The sequence below is a fragment of the Meles meles genome, chromosome 15 (genome assembly GCF_922984935.1).
Source record: "Meles meles chromosome 15, mMelMel3.1 paternal haplotype, whole genome shotgun sequence".
Taxonomy (NCBI): Eukaryota; Metazoa; Chordata; class Mammalia; order Carnivora; family Mustelidae; genus Meles; species Meles meles.
In genome coordinates, this window is record NC_060080.1 from 10,885,023 (window position 1) to 10,905,773 (window position 20,751).

A 20,751-nucleotide genomic window follows, 5' to 3' on the forward strand; every position below is an offset into this window, starting at 1 on the left:
GTCCCCAGGGAGCCTCATCACCTCCGACCTCCTGGGTTCCGTAGCTGATCCGCTTGGGAAATCTCCATGCACCTCCAGCTCTCTCCCATGGTCCTCTAATACCAACCCAAGTCCACGACACCTCCTCTCTCCAAGCAACCTGCCCTTTCATGCCTCCTGGAAGTGCCCTGGGTACTCAGTACATTTAAATACACTGGGTTTTACTGGAGTCTAAACTCCCCTTTCTCATATCCCTTTCAGGAGGGCACTACTTCACTCATAAATTGTGCCTCAGAAGTCTCTGGATACCCATAGATTCTCAAGTTCAAGGGACAGACACCTTTATTAGGGGCTGCTTGCTTACTGTGTAACATGATTTCACTTTCTATCATAATACTTAAATGCCTTCCTGAAACTTATAAAAGAAGATAGAAAATGGGTGAAATCAGGCACAGATTTCACTTCCTACCTTGAAGTATAGTAGGAAGGATTACATCTCCAAATCAGATATTTAAATTATTTTAGTAACCAAAAAAAAAATTTAATTAAAAAATTTTAAAACCTTCATATAAGGGGGTGCCTGGGTGGCTCAGTGAGTTAAAGCCTCTGCCTTTGGCTCAGGTCATGATCCCAGGGTCCTGGGATCGAGCCCCGCATCCGGCTCTCTGTTTGTCAGGGAACCTGCTTCCTTTCCCCTCTCTCTGCCTGCCTCTCTGCCTACTTGTGATCTCTGTCTGCCAAATAAATAAATACAATCTTTAAAAAAAAAAAAAAACCTTCACATAAGGCTAGCTATTGCCACCACATAGCTTAAAAAAACCTGTCCTACCTATTGGCCCATTTGATCATCATAAAATTCCTGTTTAACATTTCAGTCATCCAATTTAAGTGAAGAAACCAAGGATTAGCGAACTGAAGTGATTTTCCCAAGGCTGTCTAATTAGCACAGTCAGAACTGGTATCCAGTTTTGAGGCAGGTTTGGCTCTTATTAGTTCAATGTTCTCTCTAAAGCACCCTAGCCGAGGGAATGAATGTTCAACTACCTATCAAGAAAGACCCCTGGGCACGTGTACCCGAATGTTTATAGCAGCAATGTCTACAATAGCCAGACTATGGAAAGAACCTAGATGTCCATCAACAGATGAATGGATAAAGAAGATGTGGTATATATACACAATGGAATACTATGCAGCCATCAAAAGAAATGAAATCTTGCCATTTGCGACGACGTGGATGGAACTAGAGCGTATCATGCTTAGTGAAATAAGTCAATCGGAGAAAGACAACTATCATATGATCTCCCTGATATGAGGACATGGAGAAGCAACATGGGGGGGGGGGTAGGGGGATAGGAGAAGAATAAATGAAACAAGATGGGATTGGGAGGGAGACAAACCATAAATGACTCTTAATCTCACAAAACAAACTGGGGGTTGCTGGAGGGAGGTGGGATTGGGAGAGGGGGAGCGGGCTATGGACATTGGGGAGGGGAGGCGAACCATAAGAGACTATGGACTCTGAAAAACAACCTGAGGGTTTTGAAGGGTCAGGGGTGGGAGGTTGGGGGAACAGGTGGTGGGTAATGGGGAGGGCACGTTTTGCATGGAGCACTGGGTGTTGTGCAAAAAGAATGAATACTGTTACGCTGAAAAAATAAATAAAATGGAAAAGAAAGACCCCTGGCTAGTGACAGATGTCGTAAATGCCACCACATAAAAATCTTGTCCTTGTTTCCCAAAGGTTTGTCAACATAGGCAAGAAATTATGAGTAGCCATTCTCTTAACTGGTATCCAGCCATCCCAAGCATACGCGATAATCTGTCTCCGAAGAATTTCTCCAGTGGAGAAGATGAGGACTCCCTCAAGGACCAAGAAATAAGAAGTGCAACATCCACATGGAGGTTCCTCAAAAAATAAAAAAAGAGAGCCAGCTTATGACCCAGCATTTGCACCACTTCGTATTTATCCAAAGGCTACAAACATAGTGATGAAAAGGGGCACCTGTACCCCAATGTTTATAGCAGCAATGTCCAAAATCGTCAAAATATGGAAGAGCCCAGACGTCCAACAGTAGATGAATGGATAAAGAACATGTGATGCACATATACAATGGAATATTACTCAGCCATCAAAAAGAATGATATCTTGCCACTTGCAATGACGTGGATAGAACTAGTAGGTATTATGCTAAGTGAAATAAGTCAGTCAAGAAAGACAAATACCATGTGATTTCACTCATATGTGCAACTGAAGAAACAAAACAGAGGAACATAGGGGAAGGGAAGGAAAAATAAAATAAGATGAAAACAGAGAGGGAGGCAAACCATAAGAGACTCAACTATGGAGAACACACCGAGGGTTGCTGGCTGGGAGGTGGGTGAGGGGGTGGGGGATGGGCATTAAGGAGGGCACGTGATGTGATGAGTGCTGGGTTTTGTATGCAACTGATAAATCACTAAATTCTACCTCCGAAACTAATAAAAAAAAAAAAAGTACACCATCCACCTCAAGTTTTTCCCTTGGTGTGGTAAATACCCATTAGAAAAAGATTTGTCTGTTTCTTAAAAAGCCTCTAACTCTTAGCCCAAGATTTCCAGATTTGAACTGTTAAGAATACTAATCATTCCTAGAGCCCACGCTGAAGGTCTTTGCGGCTGCTACTTTGAGGCGGTTCAATAAATAATGCAGGAAGTAATCGTTACGGCCCACACTGTGAAGGATGGAAGATGCTAGCACACCTGTGGGGAGATCCAGATGTCCCTGCACACACAGCAGTTTGCACCCCCGGAGAAGGACCCCAAGATTATGAAACTTGGAGCTTATGGAGGAACTGCTGAACAGCTTCCATCCTCCCTCTCAGAGACAGAGAGAAAGAAAAGGAGAAAGAAAGGGAAATGCCCTATAGGTTATTCTGAATGCAAACAAATCCTGTCATGGAAGCTGGAGGAAGTCTTTAACCCAGAATATAAGCAACTGTCTCTGGGGGAGGTGAAAAGGTGTCTCTAAACGTTATTGCCCTTCGAAGGGGAGGGAATGGCTGTGCGGGAAAGGAAGCATTCCCTCTCTGTAGCTGGTCAATTCCTATTGCACAGAAGGCCTGAAATGTCCAGGAACCCAAGAAATCCAGGAAGGCTGGTGGTCTGACATGAATCAGTCTAGCAAGGAAATGGAAACCCAGGAAGCATATTTTTGGACCAGGTGACATGAGATGATTTTGTACACCTCTCTCTAGACTAAACAAAGAGAGGGAGGAGAGAGAGGAAGGGAGGAGGAGAGAAAGCAGAGGAGAAAGGAAGGAGGTGAGGAAGGGAAGGAGAAGAGGAGAGGAAGAAGGAAGTGGGGAGGAAGGATTGAAGGGGGAGGAAGGAGGGGAGGGTGGAGAGGAGAAGAGTAAGAGGCCCTTGATCCGGGAATCTTCTGGCGCAGAGGACTCTTGGCTCCACGTGAGCTGCTGGGACCAACACACACTGCTCCGGCTCCACAACAGAAAGGGAGGTACCAGGGAACCTCCTCACTTCCCAGATCTCAGGCATACGCTTTGCCTGAGCTGAGAGCTGAAAGGAAGTCAGCCAGTGTGAAAGTACACTCAGCCAAGTCCAAGTTGTCGGACACACCGGTTCTCAGAGTGGAACCTGCCTTTGAGCACTGGCAAGCTCAGCCTGGTTTCCCCGGATGGATGCTCACCCCCCGCATTTCGGGGCCAATCATAATCGTAGAACAAGCACTCACATCCACAGCCTTGTTACTCAAAACAATCCTGTGAATCTGGTAGAGCCACAGCTAGAACTGGGCCTGTTTCATGGAAGGAAATAAAGTGTAGCTCTGAAGAGCCAATAACCAACAAAACTGCACGCAGTTGGGCAATGGTAGAAACAGAATTTAAGCCCATTTCCTGTGCAGAGAATCTGTGATTTCAGGCTAAGAAAACACCGCTTTATCATACATACGCTAGAGCAATACAGCTCTGCGATGTTAAGATTTCATAAATAATCTTGGCTCCTTCTTGAGTCCTTAAAAACAGTAAATGACAGGTATGATTATTTTCTAGAGCATTGTCTTGTTTTATTATTGTGGTTGCTATTGCTTTAGATATTTTTTAAAAATCATACAGTAATTTTAGTATTGTAAAGCTTGAACATTTCACATTGACATATGAATAAAAAATTGGGTTGCATTTTATCTTCCTTTCTTAATCAAGGAATTAATCAATTAATAATGTCAGTTGCTGTGCAAGACAATTCCTTCTTCTCTCTCTCGCTCTCTTTTTTTTTAGAGAGGGAGGGAAGAGCAGAGGAAGCAAAAGAGAGAGAATGTTAAGCAGGTTCCAGGCCCAGCACAGAGCCCCTATGCAGGGCTCGATCTCACAACCCTGAGATCATGACCTGAGCCAAAAGTAAGAGTCAAACGCTTAACTGACTGAGCCATCCAGGCACCCCTATGCAATACTATTCCTAAACTTTGTTTCTATGTGTGAAAGTTGAAAGATATTTATACAAATAATTTATACATAGATCCAAAAAAGACAACATTAGTTTCTGAGAATCAGATAAAAACTGTCTTCTTTTCCTGAAATAAAAGTTGTCTTGCAATTGTTTTGCATGGGGTTTTTTTCTTCTTTATTTAAATGCACCTGGCTGTTAGTCATTTCGCACAGAACTTCATGCATGTATAGGAAAGTATTTCATGAAAAATGTTGCAGCCTTTGAATGCTGTCAGTTTGTCCATCAATGGTGATTCTGCATATAAAAGAATGAACTTTCTGCAATCCAGTAAGCCATAGAATATTCTGGTTCAAAACATACAGTTTAACGAAACAGTAATAATTGCATTAATATATCAAGCCATGTCTAATTTCTTTCATGGAATATAAGACAATTTATGTCCCCTCTGAATGCAAAACAAATAAATAGTCTAATTGGCAATAGGTTAAGTGCACTTTCTACAGAGTCCTGATATAGACATTGTTGCAATATTATTGGGAATTACTGTAAAGGACTATGAAATGAGGTATAACATGGAAACGGCAGAAAATTTATTTTTGTTCTTTTTTCTGTTTTAATTATACATGAGGTGAAAAATTAAGCCAAAATTCGAACCTAGTTATCAAAGGTTTATATTCAAAGCTTCCTATCTGCCTTGTTAAAAGGTCAAAGTACTTCCTTTATATCCCTCAATTCATTGTTCCTAGGGGAAATCTTCATTAGAGGGTAGACAGAGGAAAAGGGGCTGCAGTTGGAGAGAAAGAAGGAAAACCAGGCATGGAAATCAAGGACTGGCAAGGCAGTGATGTGCTCTGAGGGTATCTCTTCCAGGAAAATCATAAATACACCATTTTATTTTAATATGATAATCCTTTTGCAATTTTATAATTATCTCCCCTTTTCACAGATAGTGAAGTCGAAGCTTAGGGCTGTTAAGGGAGCTGTCCAAGGTCATAGAGCTGCTCCTGCAGAACTGAAAGGCAAACTCTGTTTGTGTAACGCCCAGCTCCGCACTCTTCCTCACTCTATCACACTACTGGACATCTCTCCAGGGAAAGGGTTTCCAAAGGGAAAGAGGGCCAGCAGTTGTAAATGTCCCGAAGTGGTTGAAGATAATGAAAGCAAGACTTGAATTGGGAGCTATGATGTTCTTGGTAACATTTTCAGGAACCGGTGCCTAGAATCGGTGAGTGAGGAAAACATGATGCAAAGGGGGAAATGAGGTGAGGAAAGAGGAAATGTGGTGCCAAGAGGGGAGCAAAGAGGCACCAGGACCCACAGAGGTAGCGGAGTTGAGAGCGCCTGCTTCATGATGGGAGTATGAGGGCTGAAGGGGACTGGGGGTACGGCCATGAGAGCAAGAGCAGAGATGAGAGATAGAACAGGATTCCAGAGGATGGGCAAAGGTGGGGGGTAGATGGCCCTGGAGGGAAGAGGCATCGTCAGAAACACAGTCAAAGATGGAGGCGAAAATAACAAGGACCCTATTCCTGAGAACAAAGGTAAAAGAGGGAGATGGGGAATATAAAGAGAATATAGGGTTTGTTCATCTTGACTTAGGGTCCTCAGAGCTTAGATATGAGAAATGGCTTTTTTAGGTAAAATAAGTGCTAGGATGGTGTGTCCTTCATTTGGAAACATCCCGAATGATGCCCCGTGTTGGCATGGTTTGGGGGGCAGGGGAGAGCATTATAGTCCTGCTAGCATCCAACTCCAAAACTACGGAAGTCTGAAGCAGAAAGATGAGTTTAAAGTCACTAACAGATTAAAATCAACCACCACTGAGCACCCAGTGCTCAGTCTGCACCAAATGCTGTACAAAATCTTATAATGCAGAGGTAAATAAGATGGTGACCCTGGAGGAGCAGAGTCCCGTGAAGAGACTAAGGCATAAACTAAACAATTACCACCATGATGAGTGCTGGAGAGCAGGCAGCACCAAGGGGAAGGTCACAGGGGAGTTCGTAATATTACATAACCTCCAGGGTCTGAGCCATAGTAGGATCTATGTTGCTGTGTTGTTGACTAAATTCATTAATTACTGGGGACTGCTCTTGGGAATGTCACCTGAACAGAAAGAGGAAAGAGGAAAAGGCAGGGGGACAAGCTGACTGAGTCTGAGGCATCGAAAGCTACGGTGGGAAAGGGTGACTTGGTTTGCAGAGACAAAAGAACGATGCACCCCACTGGCCTAGGGGAGGGAAAATTCCTGTTCCTTGGAGTCTGTGTCCTTCTGCTTACCTGACCTTTCTCGTCTGCTTTATAATAAGCATCTCAAACTGTTGACATACTCCCAAAGGAAACTCTATTTCTTCCCCCACGCAACTCATTCCTCAGGCAGTCTATCCTATCCCTATCCGTAAAGTGGATCCATTACCCATCGAGCTGCTAGGGCAAAACACCGGAAATTCATTCTTGAGTCCCATCTTTACCTTCTAACCCCCTCCATGTCCAGTCCTTCAGAACTGATGAAACAGAGCAGAACTGAAACTGCTCTCCCCGCTTCCTTTCTCTCACACTATATCCATTCTTCTCATGGCAGCTGCAGTGATCTTTCTAATACTGTTAGAGTGCCCTTGGCTTTTGAAATCTTTTTATTTAACTATGTGTACACATACACATACATACATGATTTTGTGTGAAGGATTATTCATATGCTTTTATTAAAGACTATTTATTTATTTGACACAGAGAGAGAGAGAGAGAGAGAGACGGGAGAGAGGGAATATAAGTGGGGGGCTGGGGGGTGGGAGAGGGAGAATCAGGCTTCCCGCTGAGCATGGGGCCTGATGTGGGGCTCCATCCCAGGACCCTAGGTCATGACCTGAGCCGAAGGCAGATGCTTAATGACTGAGCCACCAAGGCGCCTCTATGCATATGCTTTTTTTTTAAAGATTTTATTTATTATTTGACAGACAGAGATCACAAGTAGGCAGAGAGGCAGGCAGAGAGAGAGGAAGAAGCAGTCTCCCTGCCAAGCAGAGAGCCTGATGTGGGACTCGATCCCAGGACTCTGAGATTATGACCTGAGCTGAAGGCAGAGGATTTAACCCACTGAGCCACCCAGGTGGCTTTAATTAGTCTTTTTTAAAATTTACATTCAATAAGCCAACATATAGTACATCATTTGTTTCAGATATAGTGTTCAACAATTCATCAGTTGCGTGTTCCGCCTAGTGTTCATCCCATCACATGCCCCTCTCAATTAGTCTTTTTTCTGTTCCTTTGTTGTATGGTTCTCCCATCCTTCCCCCCTAACATATCAACCTCCCCATTCCCCAAACATCATAGGCCGTGTTGATAAGCTATGTTCCTCCATGTCTATACCCATGTGATTTCCTGTTAATTCAATCCTGTGAGATATACATGTGTACATACATATGTCTGTATGTATATGGAAGGCATTTTTGTCAGTTTGATTTACAAAATGGAACTCTAATATGTACATTTCATGGCACCTTTTCTCATTCAACAGTACTTAGTGGGAGGTCCTTCAAGTCAACTTCAAGTCAACTGTTTTAAAGACCACAAGCATACCATGGCTATGTGCCATAATTATGTGCCACAGTTTATTCAGTGATTCCCTAACTGGTGATCCTTTATTCCCTTATTCACCAATTTTCCACTTTTATTTTCCATTTTTATTTTGTTTGGGTTTTTTTGGTCTTGCTTTGCCTTTATGAATAATGCGCTTGAATCACCTTTATTTATGAGTCCTCGTGTCTTGGGAATTTAGTTTCTGTAAGAAAGGTCACCAGGAGTGGGTCAAATGATATATGTACTTTTAATTTTAATAGATGCCATGCATTGCTTTATAAAAAGGCTATAAATTTTCAAAATTCCAAGTGAAAACTGAAAGTACCTTTTTCCTTTCATACCTGCTAAATATTGATTTTAGATTTCCCTTTAATGTTGCCAGTCAATGAGTGTAAACTTATATCTCGTTGTGATTTTAATTTCCATTTTCTAAACTGATGGCTCATTTAAACATCATTTAATGTTTACTGGCCACTGGCGCTTGATTTTCTCTGAATTGACAATTTGTGCTTTTTGTTTATTTTCTTAATGGTTACTTGCTTTCTTGTCAACTTGTAAGAAATACTTGACTATTAAAAATATTCAGGACACCTAGGTGTCTCAGTAAGTTAAGCAGGTGCCTTTGGCTCAGGTCATGATCCCAGGGTCCTGGGGTCAAGTTCTACATCAGGATCCTTGCTCAATTGGGAGCCTGCTTCTCTCTCTCCTTCTGCCTGCCACCCTGCTTGCTTGTGCGCTCTCTCTCTCTCTCTCTATAATAAATAAATAAATAAATAAATAAATAAATAAATAAATAATATATTCAGGCTTTGTCCATGAGTGTTATAAAGATATTATCAAAGTATATCTTTGGACTTCCATTGTGGAATTTCTTTGCATATACAAAATTTTAATTATCATATATTCAAATATGTCTTTGCATTCTTATACAGATGTTGGGTTTAATTAAGTTTTAATTAAGAGGGTATTTCCAACTCCTACACCGTACATGTCGTTTTCTAGATTTGTCTGTATTAAACTCTTTAATTCATCTGGAATGTATTTTTATATATGTAGGATAAAAAAAGGACTGAGTGTGGGAGTCTGTTTTCTTCTTTCAGATGAACAGCTGGTTGTTCAGCAACATCTATTAAATAGTAAAGTCCCACATGCAAAATAGGCTTATTTATGAGTTCTCTATTTTGTGTCCCATTAATCTACTTGTCCATTCATAAACTAACCTCATACTGACTTGATCACAGTGACTTCATCATCTGAGAACATCTAGCAAGTCAGATCTCTACTCCCTGTTCTGTCTCATACTTCTCTTGCATAATTTCTCACAGGCTCCTTTCCTACAGATAAACTTATGACCATTTTTCTCAAATCCCCCACCCCCAAATGGGGAACTCTAATTGACATGACATTAACATTTAATACTGACTTGGGGTAATTACCAATTTTGTGATAGGAAGTCTTCCTATCCAAGAATAAAGTATATCTTGGGTTTAGGCTGATTTTACATCTTTCAATAAAATTACTAGTTTTCTTCAATCCTGTTTTTTTATTTCATTTTTTATTTTATTTGCTCTTAAGTCTTTAGATTTTTGAGTACTGTAAATTAATTTTTTTCTACATTGACTGAGAAAAGCATCAGATTTTTATAGGTAGCTCCTATATCCAGCCACCTGGCTATATTCTTTTAATAACTGCAATAATTTTACCAGAGTCCCTTGGGTTCTCAAACAAAATGTATCATAAGCTCGACAATGTAGTTTTGTTTCTTCTTTCCAAATGTTTGTAGCAGTCATTTTCCTTTCTCATGTTTTGTTTGGTTTGGTTTGTGTTGGATTGGGTTGGTTTTATGCTGAGGTATGTTCCCTCTATACCTGTTTTGTTGAGAGTTTTTATCATGAATGGATGTTCTACTTTGTCAAAGGTTTTTTTCTGCATCTATTGAGATGATCGCATGTTTTTAATCCTGTCTCTTGGTGATGTGATGTATCATGCTGATCAATTTGTGAATAATGAACTGCACTTGCATCCCAGGGATAAATCCACTTGATTGTGCTGAATTATTTTTTTAAATATATTGTTGGATTCGGTTTGCTAGAATTTGGTTGAGGATTTTTGCATCTACGTTCATCACCAGAGATATTGGCCTGTAATTTTTTGTAGGGTCTTTATCTGGTTTTATAATCAGTGTAATGCTGACCTTGTAGAATGAATTTGGGAGCTTTCCTTCCTCTTTTATTTTTTGGAATAATTTGAGAAGTCTAGGTATTAACTCTTCTTTAAATGTTTGGTAGAATTCACCTGTGATGCCATCTGGTCCTGGACTTTTGTTTGTTGGGAGTTGTTTGATTACCAATTCAATTTCATGGCTAGTGATCAGTCTGTTCAAATTTTCTCTTTCTTCCTGCTTCAGTTTTGGGAGGTAATATGTTGCAACGAATTTATTCGTTGCTTCCAGGATGTGCAATTTATTGGCATATAGTCTTTTATAATATTCTCTTACAATCCTTTGCATTTCTGTGGTGGGTTTACTTATGTTTGTGTATTCACTAAAACCTCCCTGACCATGTTAAGTAATGAAGGGAACAGCAGACAAGCTCTACAGTTCCTAATTTTGATTGAAATAATTTTTCCATTTAGAATGATGTTTACCGGGTGCCTGGATGGCTCAGTTAGTTAAGTAACTGCCTCTGGTTCAGGTCATGATTCCAGAGTCCCAGGACTAAGTCCTGCATCAGGCTCCCTGCTGAGCAGGGAGTCTGCTTCTCCCTCTGACCCTCCCCCCAATGGGCTCTCTCTCACTCCCTCTCTCAAATAAATATTTTTTTAAAAACCTTTAGAATGATGTTTACTACCAACTTTTTGTTGTTAATAATGTTATTGTTATTGTTGTGTTTTATCTTTCTTATATTTACCTAGTTTTACTTGGTTCCCATTATTTGAACCTTTATTAGGAATTGCTGCTGAATCTGGCCAAGTAGCTTCTCAGCATTTATTATTACAACCATGCAGGTTTTCTCCTGCAGTTTGTGCATGTCATAGAGATGGCTGACATATTTCATGGACATTGAAACTTACTTTGCTGGAAAACAACTCGCCCCATCATCATTCATTTTTCCTTTGATACGTTGCCGGGGCGTGTGACTACTATTTGGGATGCTTGCCTTTATGGTAACGAGTGCCGTTGTTTCATGGTTCTGTTGAGAGATGAGTTACCACAGAAGAAACCAAGGGATGATTAAAGGACTGCCATTGGAAAACTCATCAGTACTTAGGCGCACACAGCTGAATTTTATCTAACCTCTAAATAACAGATAATTGCATTGTTTTCTAATCCAGTGATTTTCAAACATTGGTATGAATAAGAATCACCCAGGAAATAAGGTGAAAAAAACAAAACAAAACAAAAACCAAAAAACAAAAAACAACACCCAGAGGCCCAGATCCTGCCATCCTTTAATAAGAGTAGGCTTCCCAACTTTGGCTTAGCTTTCCAGGGAATCCTGAGACATACCAGTATTCAAGAAGTGCTGTTCTAGACCATTTAGAAAGCTCCCAATTCATGTTCTGAAGCCCAGAAAACTTGAATACCAAAATCAAATAAAGGCAGGGCATTTTATCTTTTTAAAATGTAAATCAGATTGTGTCAATTTCCTGCTTAAAACTTTCAAATGGTTTTCCATTGTCCTGGAATAAAACCCAAATTCCATACGCTGGCCTGTGATGCCCTGTATCCTTTGGCATGCCATATCCTTTCAACAGCCCCTTGCTCTCCATGCCACAGTTTTCTACCCTCAAACCCAACCAGCTTGGTCCACATTAGGACCTTCACGGTTTCCTCTGCCTGGACCACGTCCCCCAGATGTTGACATGCTCACTCCTTCTTGGCAGCACCAGTATCAGCAAGGGCAAGTGAATCTGTCCCTAACTGCAGTCCTAAAGTAGGTCCTTATCACTACTTGATGTTTTCTCTTTTGATATATCTGCCCATTTGTTAATTCCTTCTCTCTCTCTCTCTCTTCCCCCAGGTAGACTATAACTTTCATAACAGCAAGGAGCTCATCTGTCTTATTTACCACTAAATTTCCAACACTTAAAATAATACCTGACTCATTGAGTGAATTACTTTATTCCTTCATTAGTCCATAGGCTTTAGGAAGACCCGGTTTCGTCTGGCTTGTGTCTATAAGCCCAGAGCCCATGTACAACACAGGGGCTCAGGAAGCATCAGCTGAACGAGCAAATGATGCTTGTTTGTTTTTACTCAGCTCCAAAAGGACTCATAATAGAGGGCTGTTGATTTTAAAATACTTCTTTTAAGGCTTCAACTTTAACTGAAAGCTCTTTAAGAAACAGGAGGTAAGATTGGCCTTAGGTAGAAGGTCCCTCCAGTAGGGTCCAGCTACAATTTCTCATCAAAGTGTCTTCCCCCAAAGGGTGACTCCCCTTAGAACCATACCTGAACTATAACTCTTGTACCAAAATAACCTGCAAATGGTCACTCGGGACACACTGCCTACCATCGCTATCTTCACTTTCTAGATAGAGCTTGTTAGGAAGAAAAGAAAATAGAGACCTTGGGATTAGAAAGGAGGCAAAAAGGAAGTAAAACACAGAGGCTGAACTAGAGTAATTTCAGCAAACTCTTGGGAGAGATAAAAGAATTTGAAAAAACCTATCTTGGGGCCATGGAATGAACTCCTGAGCGTGTTACGATGAGAAATACACAGGAAGGGCTAACGGTGTCTGGTAGAGATCTTCTGCTGATGTGCTGGTGTTCTTAGAGGCCCTAAGCACAGAGCAGGCAGGAGGGGGCAGAGCCGAGTCATTCAGAAAGGTGGATGATGACTGCAGTTAATAACACTACGCGAAATACCGAAGATTTGCCGAGAAACTAGACTTCAGGTGCTCTCAACACTATCAGAAAAAGGGAGGGAGGGGGGGACTATATGAGGAGATGGTATGTTAATTAGCTTGACTGTAATAATCACTTCACTATGTATATGTATATCAAATCATCATGTTTAAACCTTAAAGATAAACAAGTTTTATTTTAAAAAAATCAAAGAAAGAAGGATGGAGAGGAAGCAGGCAGAGTACAGACCTGTCTCCCAGTCTGTCTCTGCCACTGACTGTCTGAGAGGCTTTGACCAGGGCCCTTCCCAGTGTTACCTGTTAAATAAAGGGCAAGGGCCAGCGGGGGGAAGAGAGAGACCAGTGGAAGAGGAGAAGGAGGAGAGAGAAAGGGGAGAGGGAGGGAAGCCAGGAGGAGGGGGGGACTGGGAGGGGAGAGAGTGGAGGGGGAGGGGAGACAGAGAGAAGTGGGAAGGGAGACTTGGGGCTGGGAGCTGTTAGCGGCTCTCAGCTCATACTCTCAAGTGAAATAATTTGTAGTGTTCTCTCAAACAGAGCTGAGAATTCAAGAAGGATATTGCCTAAAAAGGATCCATTCTTCAAAATATGTTAGTAATTTAGTCTTCTGAAAGGCAATCTTTTTAGCATGAAAAAAAAAATGCAATCTCCTAGCCTCCAGAGCCTACAGGGAAGGAAAGTCTTCATCGTGCTCTTTCTGCTCTTAATTAATTTAAGCATCTGTCTGGTGTCTTCGGAAGATCATCTTCTGGGAAAGTGGGCAAGTTGATATTTTTAAGCCCAAATTCTCCCCCCAGAAATCACATGGAAGGTCTTAACAAGAAAACAGAGCATGCCATATTCTGGAACAGCTTGTTCAGGGGGGTGGGGCTAGGATGGTTAGGGAGAGCAGAAGGAAGGGAAGGAGTAAGAGAATGTCAGAGTCCAAACTCCGTGGGCCATTGTCATGTGCAAAGTGAAGGCACGGGAGCTTTCTAAGCAAGGGAATGACCCGCAGACAGGTGAGCAGGGTGCATCCCAATAAGGAAGTCAGAGGCACATTCTCTGACTGCTGACAAACTGCCCAGACACCGGAGCTCCTCTACCCATCCTGGCCTTGGTGGTACATTCCTGATGCCATTGCCAAGAAGGCGGATGGAGCAGGTGTGGGAATCCCTCTCTCTGCCAGGATGGGAGGGAGGGGAGAGGTAGGCTCTGTGGCGGGGGGCGGGGGGTGGGGTTACAGATAGGACTTGAGCTCATGCCCTGACCTTTTCCACCTCTGGATTCCTTGTGTATGGCCATTGATACAACGTTTAGCCTTCGTGCTGTAGAAGGGCTTCTGAAGCTCGGTGTTACTGACATTTTGGGTCAGATGACTCTTTGTCGTGGAGCTGTTCTGTTCACTGTAGGGAGTCGAGCAGCATCTCTACCTACTCTACCTACTGGGCCCCCCCAGCACCCCTCCCTCCCAGTTATAACCACCAAAGACGCCTCCAGATCTGGCCTAGTTGAGAATCACTGCTAGAGGTTGTGGGGGTCACAGTGGTCTCTCGAGTTATGAAGGAAAATCCCAGGAGGGACAGAAACCACAGCCATTTCTCCTTGGTCCCTCCAACTGCCTCGGGAATCTAGCTTTGAGCCTCAGATCTCCCACTAAGCCTCCACTCCATCATCTGACTACAAATATATAGGAAGAATTATATTTCAAAATGTTTCCGTTATAGACTATATAGGATTGTACATATATATTATGTATCTATTTACATAGAGATGATAGACTCTATACTAATATACCAATCACTGATAGTCAAAAAGTATAAAGGATCAAAATCAAGCATGAAGAACCTCAGGCTTAGCATTTATGAGAATTGATGAGGCATTGCGAGCTACAGAGGTTATTACCAACCAAGGAGCTCCTCTAAGTACCCGCCGGCTCTGTCCCTAAGGAGCTGTGTGGGTTTGGACATATTGTTAGCATCTCTGAGCCTCTATGCTCTCATTTTTTACCTGAATTATTGAAGGACCCTAATCTCGAACTTTCTGCAATCTGTTATCTAAGTCATAGCGAAGCTGCATGACATTCTCAGCAAGGGTTCCCTGGAATTCCTTCCATCTCAGTAGCAGCTAAGGCCCCCAGAGTGCGAATGCCAATGACCCCCAGGGGTCCCGGGAGGTAGAAGACTGGGCTAACTCCCATCCCAGCCATACCTGGCATTAGATGAAGGACAGGGAATGCTGGAAAAAGCATTTGGGACAGGCACTCAGTGCTCTGTAGTTCTACCTTCTCCCAGCTTCCAAATCTGAAAGAGGAGCTTCAAGACTCCTGGGAGAGCTTGTCCTACATCCCCAGAGTTTGTGGGACACAACTGACTCCTGCCTGAGAAATCTGAGCCTGACAAATGCCCAGGAGATAGGGTAGGCAGGGGAGGCTGCTGCGGAGAGCCAGCAGAGATCCCCATGACAAAAGATGGTGACTTAATGCAGACACTGAGAGAAAACTGGCCAGGGATTTTCCTACAGCCCACCCAAGAAGACTTCTTAAAAACCCAAGACGACCTCAGCCAGAAAAATCTAGACATGTCTCCTTCAGTGGCCGAGGTCTGCTGCACCAGTCCCAAGTGGCCAGCCAGGGAAGGGGCCCAGGGGGCAGGGTTGGCTCCGCAGCATGACTGTGAACGGGCCATGGAGGAAGTGTTGGCTTCCTTCCTACCACACTGCACATGTCCCAGGGGTTAAACTGGTCCTGCAGACTCAGCCATTACTCTCCTCCTGGACGGCAGCCTTAACAACCAGCAAGGCAACACCCACTACAGCGGATGTCCTCTGCACTCAAAGCAGCTTCCTCCTTCTCTCACCGTTGGTGGGAACGCAAGCTGGTGCCGCCACTCGGGAAAACAGTACAGAGATGCCCCAAAAAGATGAAAATAGAGCTACCCTACAATCCAGCAATCGCACTACTAGGTATTTACCCGAAGGACACAAAAATACAGATTTGAAGGGGCACACGCATCCTGATATTCCCAGCAGCATTATCCACAATAGCCGAACTATGGCGAGAGCCCCGATGTGCATGGACTGATGAATGGATAAAGAAGAGGCGGTGTGTATTAGGAGACTCTTACTGATAGAGAACCAACCAAGGGTTGATGGAGGAAGGTGGGTGGGGGATGGGCTAGATGGGGGATGGGTAATAAGGAGGGGCACATGTTACAAGGGTGTTGTATGAAAGTGACAAATCCCTGAATTCTACTCCTCAAATGAATATTGCACATACGTTCATTAATTAGAATTTAAATAAAAATTTAAATTAATTAAATAAAAATTTAGAAATAAATTTTAATTTTTTTTAGGAAAAAAATTAAAAATAAAGAAAAAAAGCAGCTTCCACACTCTAGCCTATAACTTGCTCATCTAAAATAATTGCACATTTAACTCATTAGTGCCTGGTCAATTTTTTTCTTCCACTTTTCTTGACATAAGTAATGCATGAAAAATTTACTTATTAAAAATTCAGATAAAGCCAATTAAGGAAAATACCGTAGGGCCCGGTAAAACCAGCCCTTCCTCAGGGAAAACACTATAACCCATTTGGTTGTTTTCATTGAGCTTTCTGGTTTTTGTTGTTTTCTTAGCATAAATGACACATTATTCTATATTCTATTTTTGCACTTAATAACATGAGTCCAAGTTCTTCCCATATGGGCATGTATAGATGTAATTCATTCTCCTTATAACATTGATCTGTAGTACGTCAGAGTACGGTTGGAACACATTGCCTTCCCCACTGATGAGTATTTCAAGTTGTGTTTGTTTTCTTCCAGGTTTTCACTCATAAACAATGCTGCGGTGAAAACTCTTGCAAATGTTTACGAGAGCTTATAGATAATTTACATGTTTAAATGTTTCCTCAGAGCAAATACCGAGAGGTTGGATTGCTACATTCAACGCGCATACATATTTTTAAATTTAGGTAGGAATTGTGAAACTGCTTTCCAAGAATTCAGTTCATACTCCCATCAACAAGAAATGAAAGGAGTTACTCTCCTGTGCCCTTTCTAATATTTGAAGTACCCATATTTTAGACTTTTCCAGTATGTCCTATTTTTTTAATGATAACCTCATTTTTGTTTTAATTTGCATGTTCTTAACTTCCAGTGACCACAAGTCCTATTCATGTTTGCATCCCTAATGCCTAACAGTCCCTGGTAGGAAATCAATACCAATGAGTATTTTTATAAGGTTTTCCCAAGGCAAGAGCAAGGACAAACACCGCTTACTCCACAATACATTAGGAGGGTACTAGGCACTTGATATGCCTTTCCCCATTAATTACCTCAACTGTTCTGTGACATCATTATTTTTCCTTCCTATTTTATAAAAATATTTTTCCTTCCTATTTTATAAAAATAGGAAGTTTCAGAAGAAACTGAAGCCTACAAGATTAAGTACATCCTTCCAGGTCAAGATAGTAAGCAATACACATTCCAGCCCAGGTCGGACTCCGGAAACAGAGTCACCCTCTACCTCACCCCCAAACCTTGGTGGACCACCTACTGTCTGCAAGAAGCTGCAGGGGGGCCCCTGCTCATGACACTTGTGCCCACTCCGGCATAAGTAGAGGGATCGGACCTAAGTATGGAGCACGGGCACTCCGCGAATATTCCCACGGGGGTATAGCTAACAGCTCGCCAGATGCTCTCTCCCCACTGCACGCTTGGTCCTCACAGTAACTCTTGAGGACGTGAAGGCAGGGCCTGCGTGAAGACTCTCCATCCCCATCTTTCAGACACCCGAGGCCCAGAGAGGTTGCCAGGTGTCCAAGAACACACAGCAGGTGGGTGGTAGGAAGTGCCATGCGTCTGAGGAGGGACCTAGGTAGGAAACAGATTTGGTGTAGCTTACGGGGGATCCCCGTAAGCTGGGAAGGTTCTGGAAGAACTTGACAGGGGCCTAGAATTCGGGCAGGCTCATGAGGTGAGGGGGACACAAAGAGGCAGCTTGATGCCTTCAAATGTCAACGCCAAAAATGCAGGAACGTTAGTTCAGATTCATGAAGGAGCTTTGACCTTCCCTACGGATCCCGGTCTTTCCTCCACTATCACTAAAGTGTCTGGACCCCTCCTGAGATCTTGCCCTCAGGAGCCCTCATTTTAACAGGCATAAGAGAGTAACATGGGAACTGAGGCCCCATGCTTGGGCGCTGGTCCTGCACGGCTTCGGGTCTCCTTCTATGATGGAACCAGTCATGGTGTCCCCACCATGGCCTGTCACCCCCATTTGTAAATCCCATGAGAGCAGGGACCAAATCTTATTCTTCTTTGTGTCTCCCATCCCATCCTGCTTCTCTCCACCTACAGGACCTCGCTCCACTGCAACCAATGTGCGCACAGCACCGTACACTTTGCAGGCTCACTCCCTGGCCAAGAGCGGATGTTGTCTCTCTGAAACCTAGAACTTTTACCATGTCAGGGGCCCCCTGCTTAAAAAGAAAAAAAAATGCAAAGTAGCAAATAAAAATGAAGTCAAAATGAATTGGAAAGAAATTATTCCAAACTGCAAAGTTTTCAAAGCAGGTACATATGAGAAATATCTCAAGACCTAGAAAACAACGCAACCGTCTGCCTGATAAACCCGGATAATCATCTCTTCTGCATTTTGTGGTTGTTTGCTCTTTGATTTTCTTTTCTTTTGGCAATGATTTGCCATGCCTATTGATTTATATAAAGACAGTGAAAAACTAATTTGATCTTTCCTACAGCAGAATTAATTTTTTTTTTTTTTAATAGCAGCCGGGGCACATAAAACACATGACTCGATACACAGACAGACTTGTTGATTCGGTCCTCCTGCAGGCTTGTAGTCTACAAACTCTTATTCTGAGGGCGCCTGGGTGGCTCAGTGGGTTAAGCCTCTGCCTTCGGCTCAGCTCATGATCTCAGGGTCCTGGGATCGAGCCCCGCACCAGGCTCTCTGCTCAGTGGGATGCCTGCTTCCCTCTCTCTCTCTGCCTGCCTCTCTGCCTACTTGTGATCTCTCTGTGTCAAATAAATAAATAAAATCCTAAAAAAAAAAAAAAAAACTACAAATAGTTATTCTGAGAAATTTCTCTTCACATAATTTTCCTCAAATAACAAAAGTATAGTGAATTTATAATTATATATATTATCAACTCTATTCTCAACAGGAAAACTTCCATTTGAACATTGAATGAAAACAGGACATTCCACTTAAGAGTCTTATGCATCTCATGACTGGAAGGAATTTCCACAGCTCTGGCTCTTCACACGTGATGCCTTCTTTTTCCCATGCCACCCACAGAGTTTGGAGACCTGCTGCCCGAGGACATGTTCATCCTGAAATCTGACCTCTGACCCCCCACACCTTTGTATCCTGATACCAGAAAGGTCGCAGGAAGCCTTGTGCCCCAGGACAGGCCGCAGTAACTTCACTATCCCTGAGAGTGACAGGGACCACGTGAATACAGCCCACTGAGCCCAAGCAAAGGCATCGCCCAAATCAGTCAATCCCAGTAAAGCCCACCGCCACTCCCAGCCCCCCGACCTGAGGGGAGGCGTGATCAAGTGGAAACCAGAGTGAAATGAAACAAGGGTCTCAACCAATTACAGATTACAGAATAATAGCTTACTTTTGCAAACTTTACAGAAAGACCCGATCATGTGAACATAGGGTGTGGAGACCCAAAGCTTCATTTTCATTGGCCTCTTGGTCCGTCCACCTCTGCTTTGGTGCCTGGTTCCATGAAATATACATGAACAGACATTTGTAGCAGAAACTGACCTCTTGTGAAAGTAGAAATAGTATAAACTGTAAATTTGAAGACAGACCCTGACTCTGAGTGGACAGGTATCTTTGGACAAGTGACTTTCCTTTGCTGAAAATAAGTTTCCTAATCTGTAGAATGGGAACAATCGTACCAGTCCAAGGACCCCCCCCCCCACCCTGAGGGTGAGTCCCCATCCCGCAATGCCAGCACCGAGCACGCACTGGGCACGCTCGTCTGCTGGGGTTGCACACTGCATGAACGGGCTAGAAGCGGACCATCGGAAGGCAAGTCTCGGCTTCCTAGGCTAACAGCCTCATACGTGCCTTTAGCTCAGAAGCATTCTATGATTCAAATTCCCCATAGAAATAAGCCAGGGAAGGATTTAAAGAAATGGTTACATATGATTTTTCACAGGCTAATCTGCAGCTCCGTGCAGGTCAGAGAAGATTAAGGGCTCCCGGAAATTCAAAGGCTGATTACTTCAAATTCCTTCCCAGGAGTCAAGGGGATACAGCCCAGCTCAGTATTCCGTGCACAAGCCAGAATCCTTAAGAGAAGCATATCGGAGAAGCTAACATAAGGTGAAGGGTTTCCAGAAAGCTGTGACTTAAAAAAAAAAAAAAAATCTACTGACACAGAGAGCTGAGCCCTCACGTCACACCCCATCGGTCCCCTCTCTGAGCCCGCGGCCAGGTCCCGACCCCAGCTCCGATGCCCCAGCTGCTGAAAACCAATCTCTCCCTGAAGCCCCTGAGGGCCTGGAGAATCCAGAAAGGGCCACCCTGGAAGCCAATCATGTCCCCACGTCGTCACTTCCACCCCGGCCTCTCCTCCAAGTGCTGCCAAAGGTGAGGCTGTGTCTGCACATAACGGGGAACAAATTAAATGACAGTTTAAATCTTGTCACGGGTCAGGCAGGCGGTGACATGAGCAATGCCTCTCCAAGAGGGTGATCCATCTTCTCTGTCTCTAGGGAGAGCGGGAGAGCTGAGGGGAGAGGAGAGCGGGGTGAGTGTGGGCAAGCCCTCGGGGAGGGATTAACCGGGGGTAGGCATCACTTACTTGTCCCTTCGGGCTGACCCACTTCTGGGCCTTTGGAGGGCTCCCTGGAGCTTGAAGTG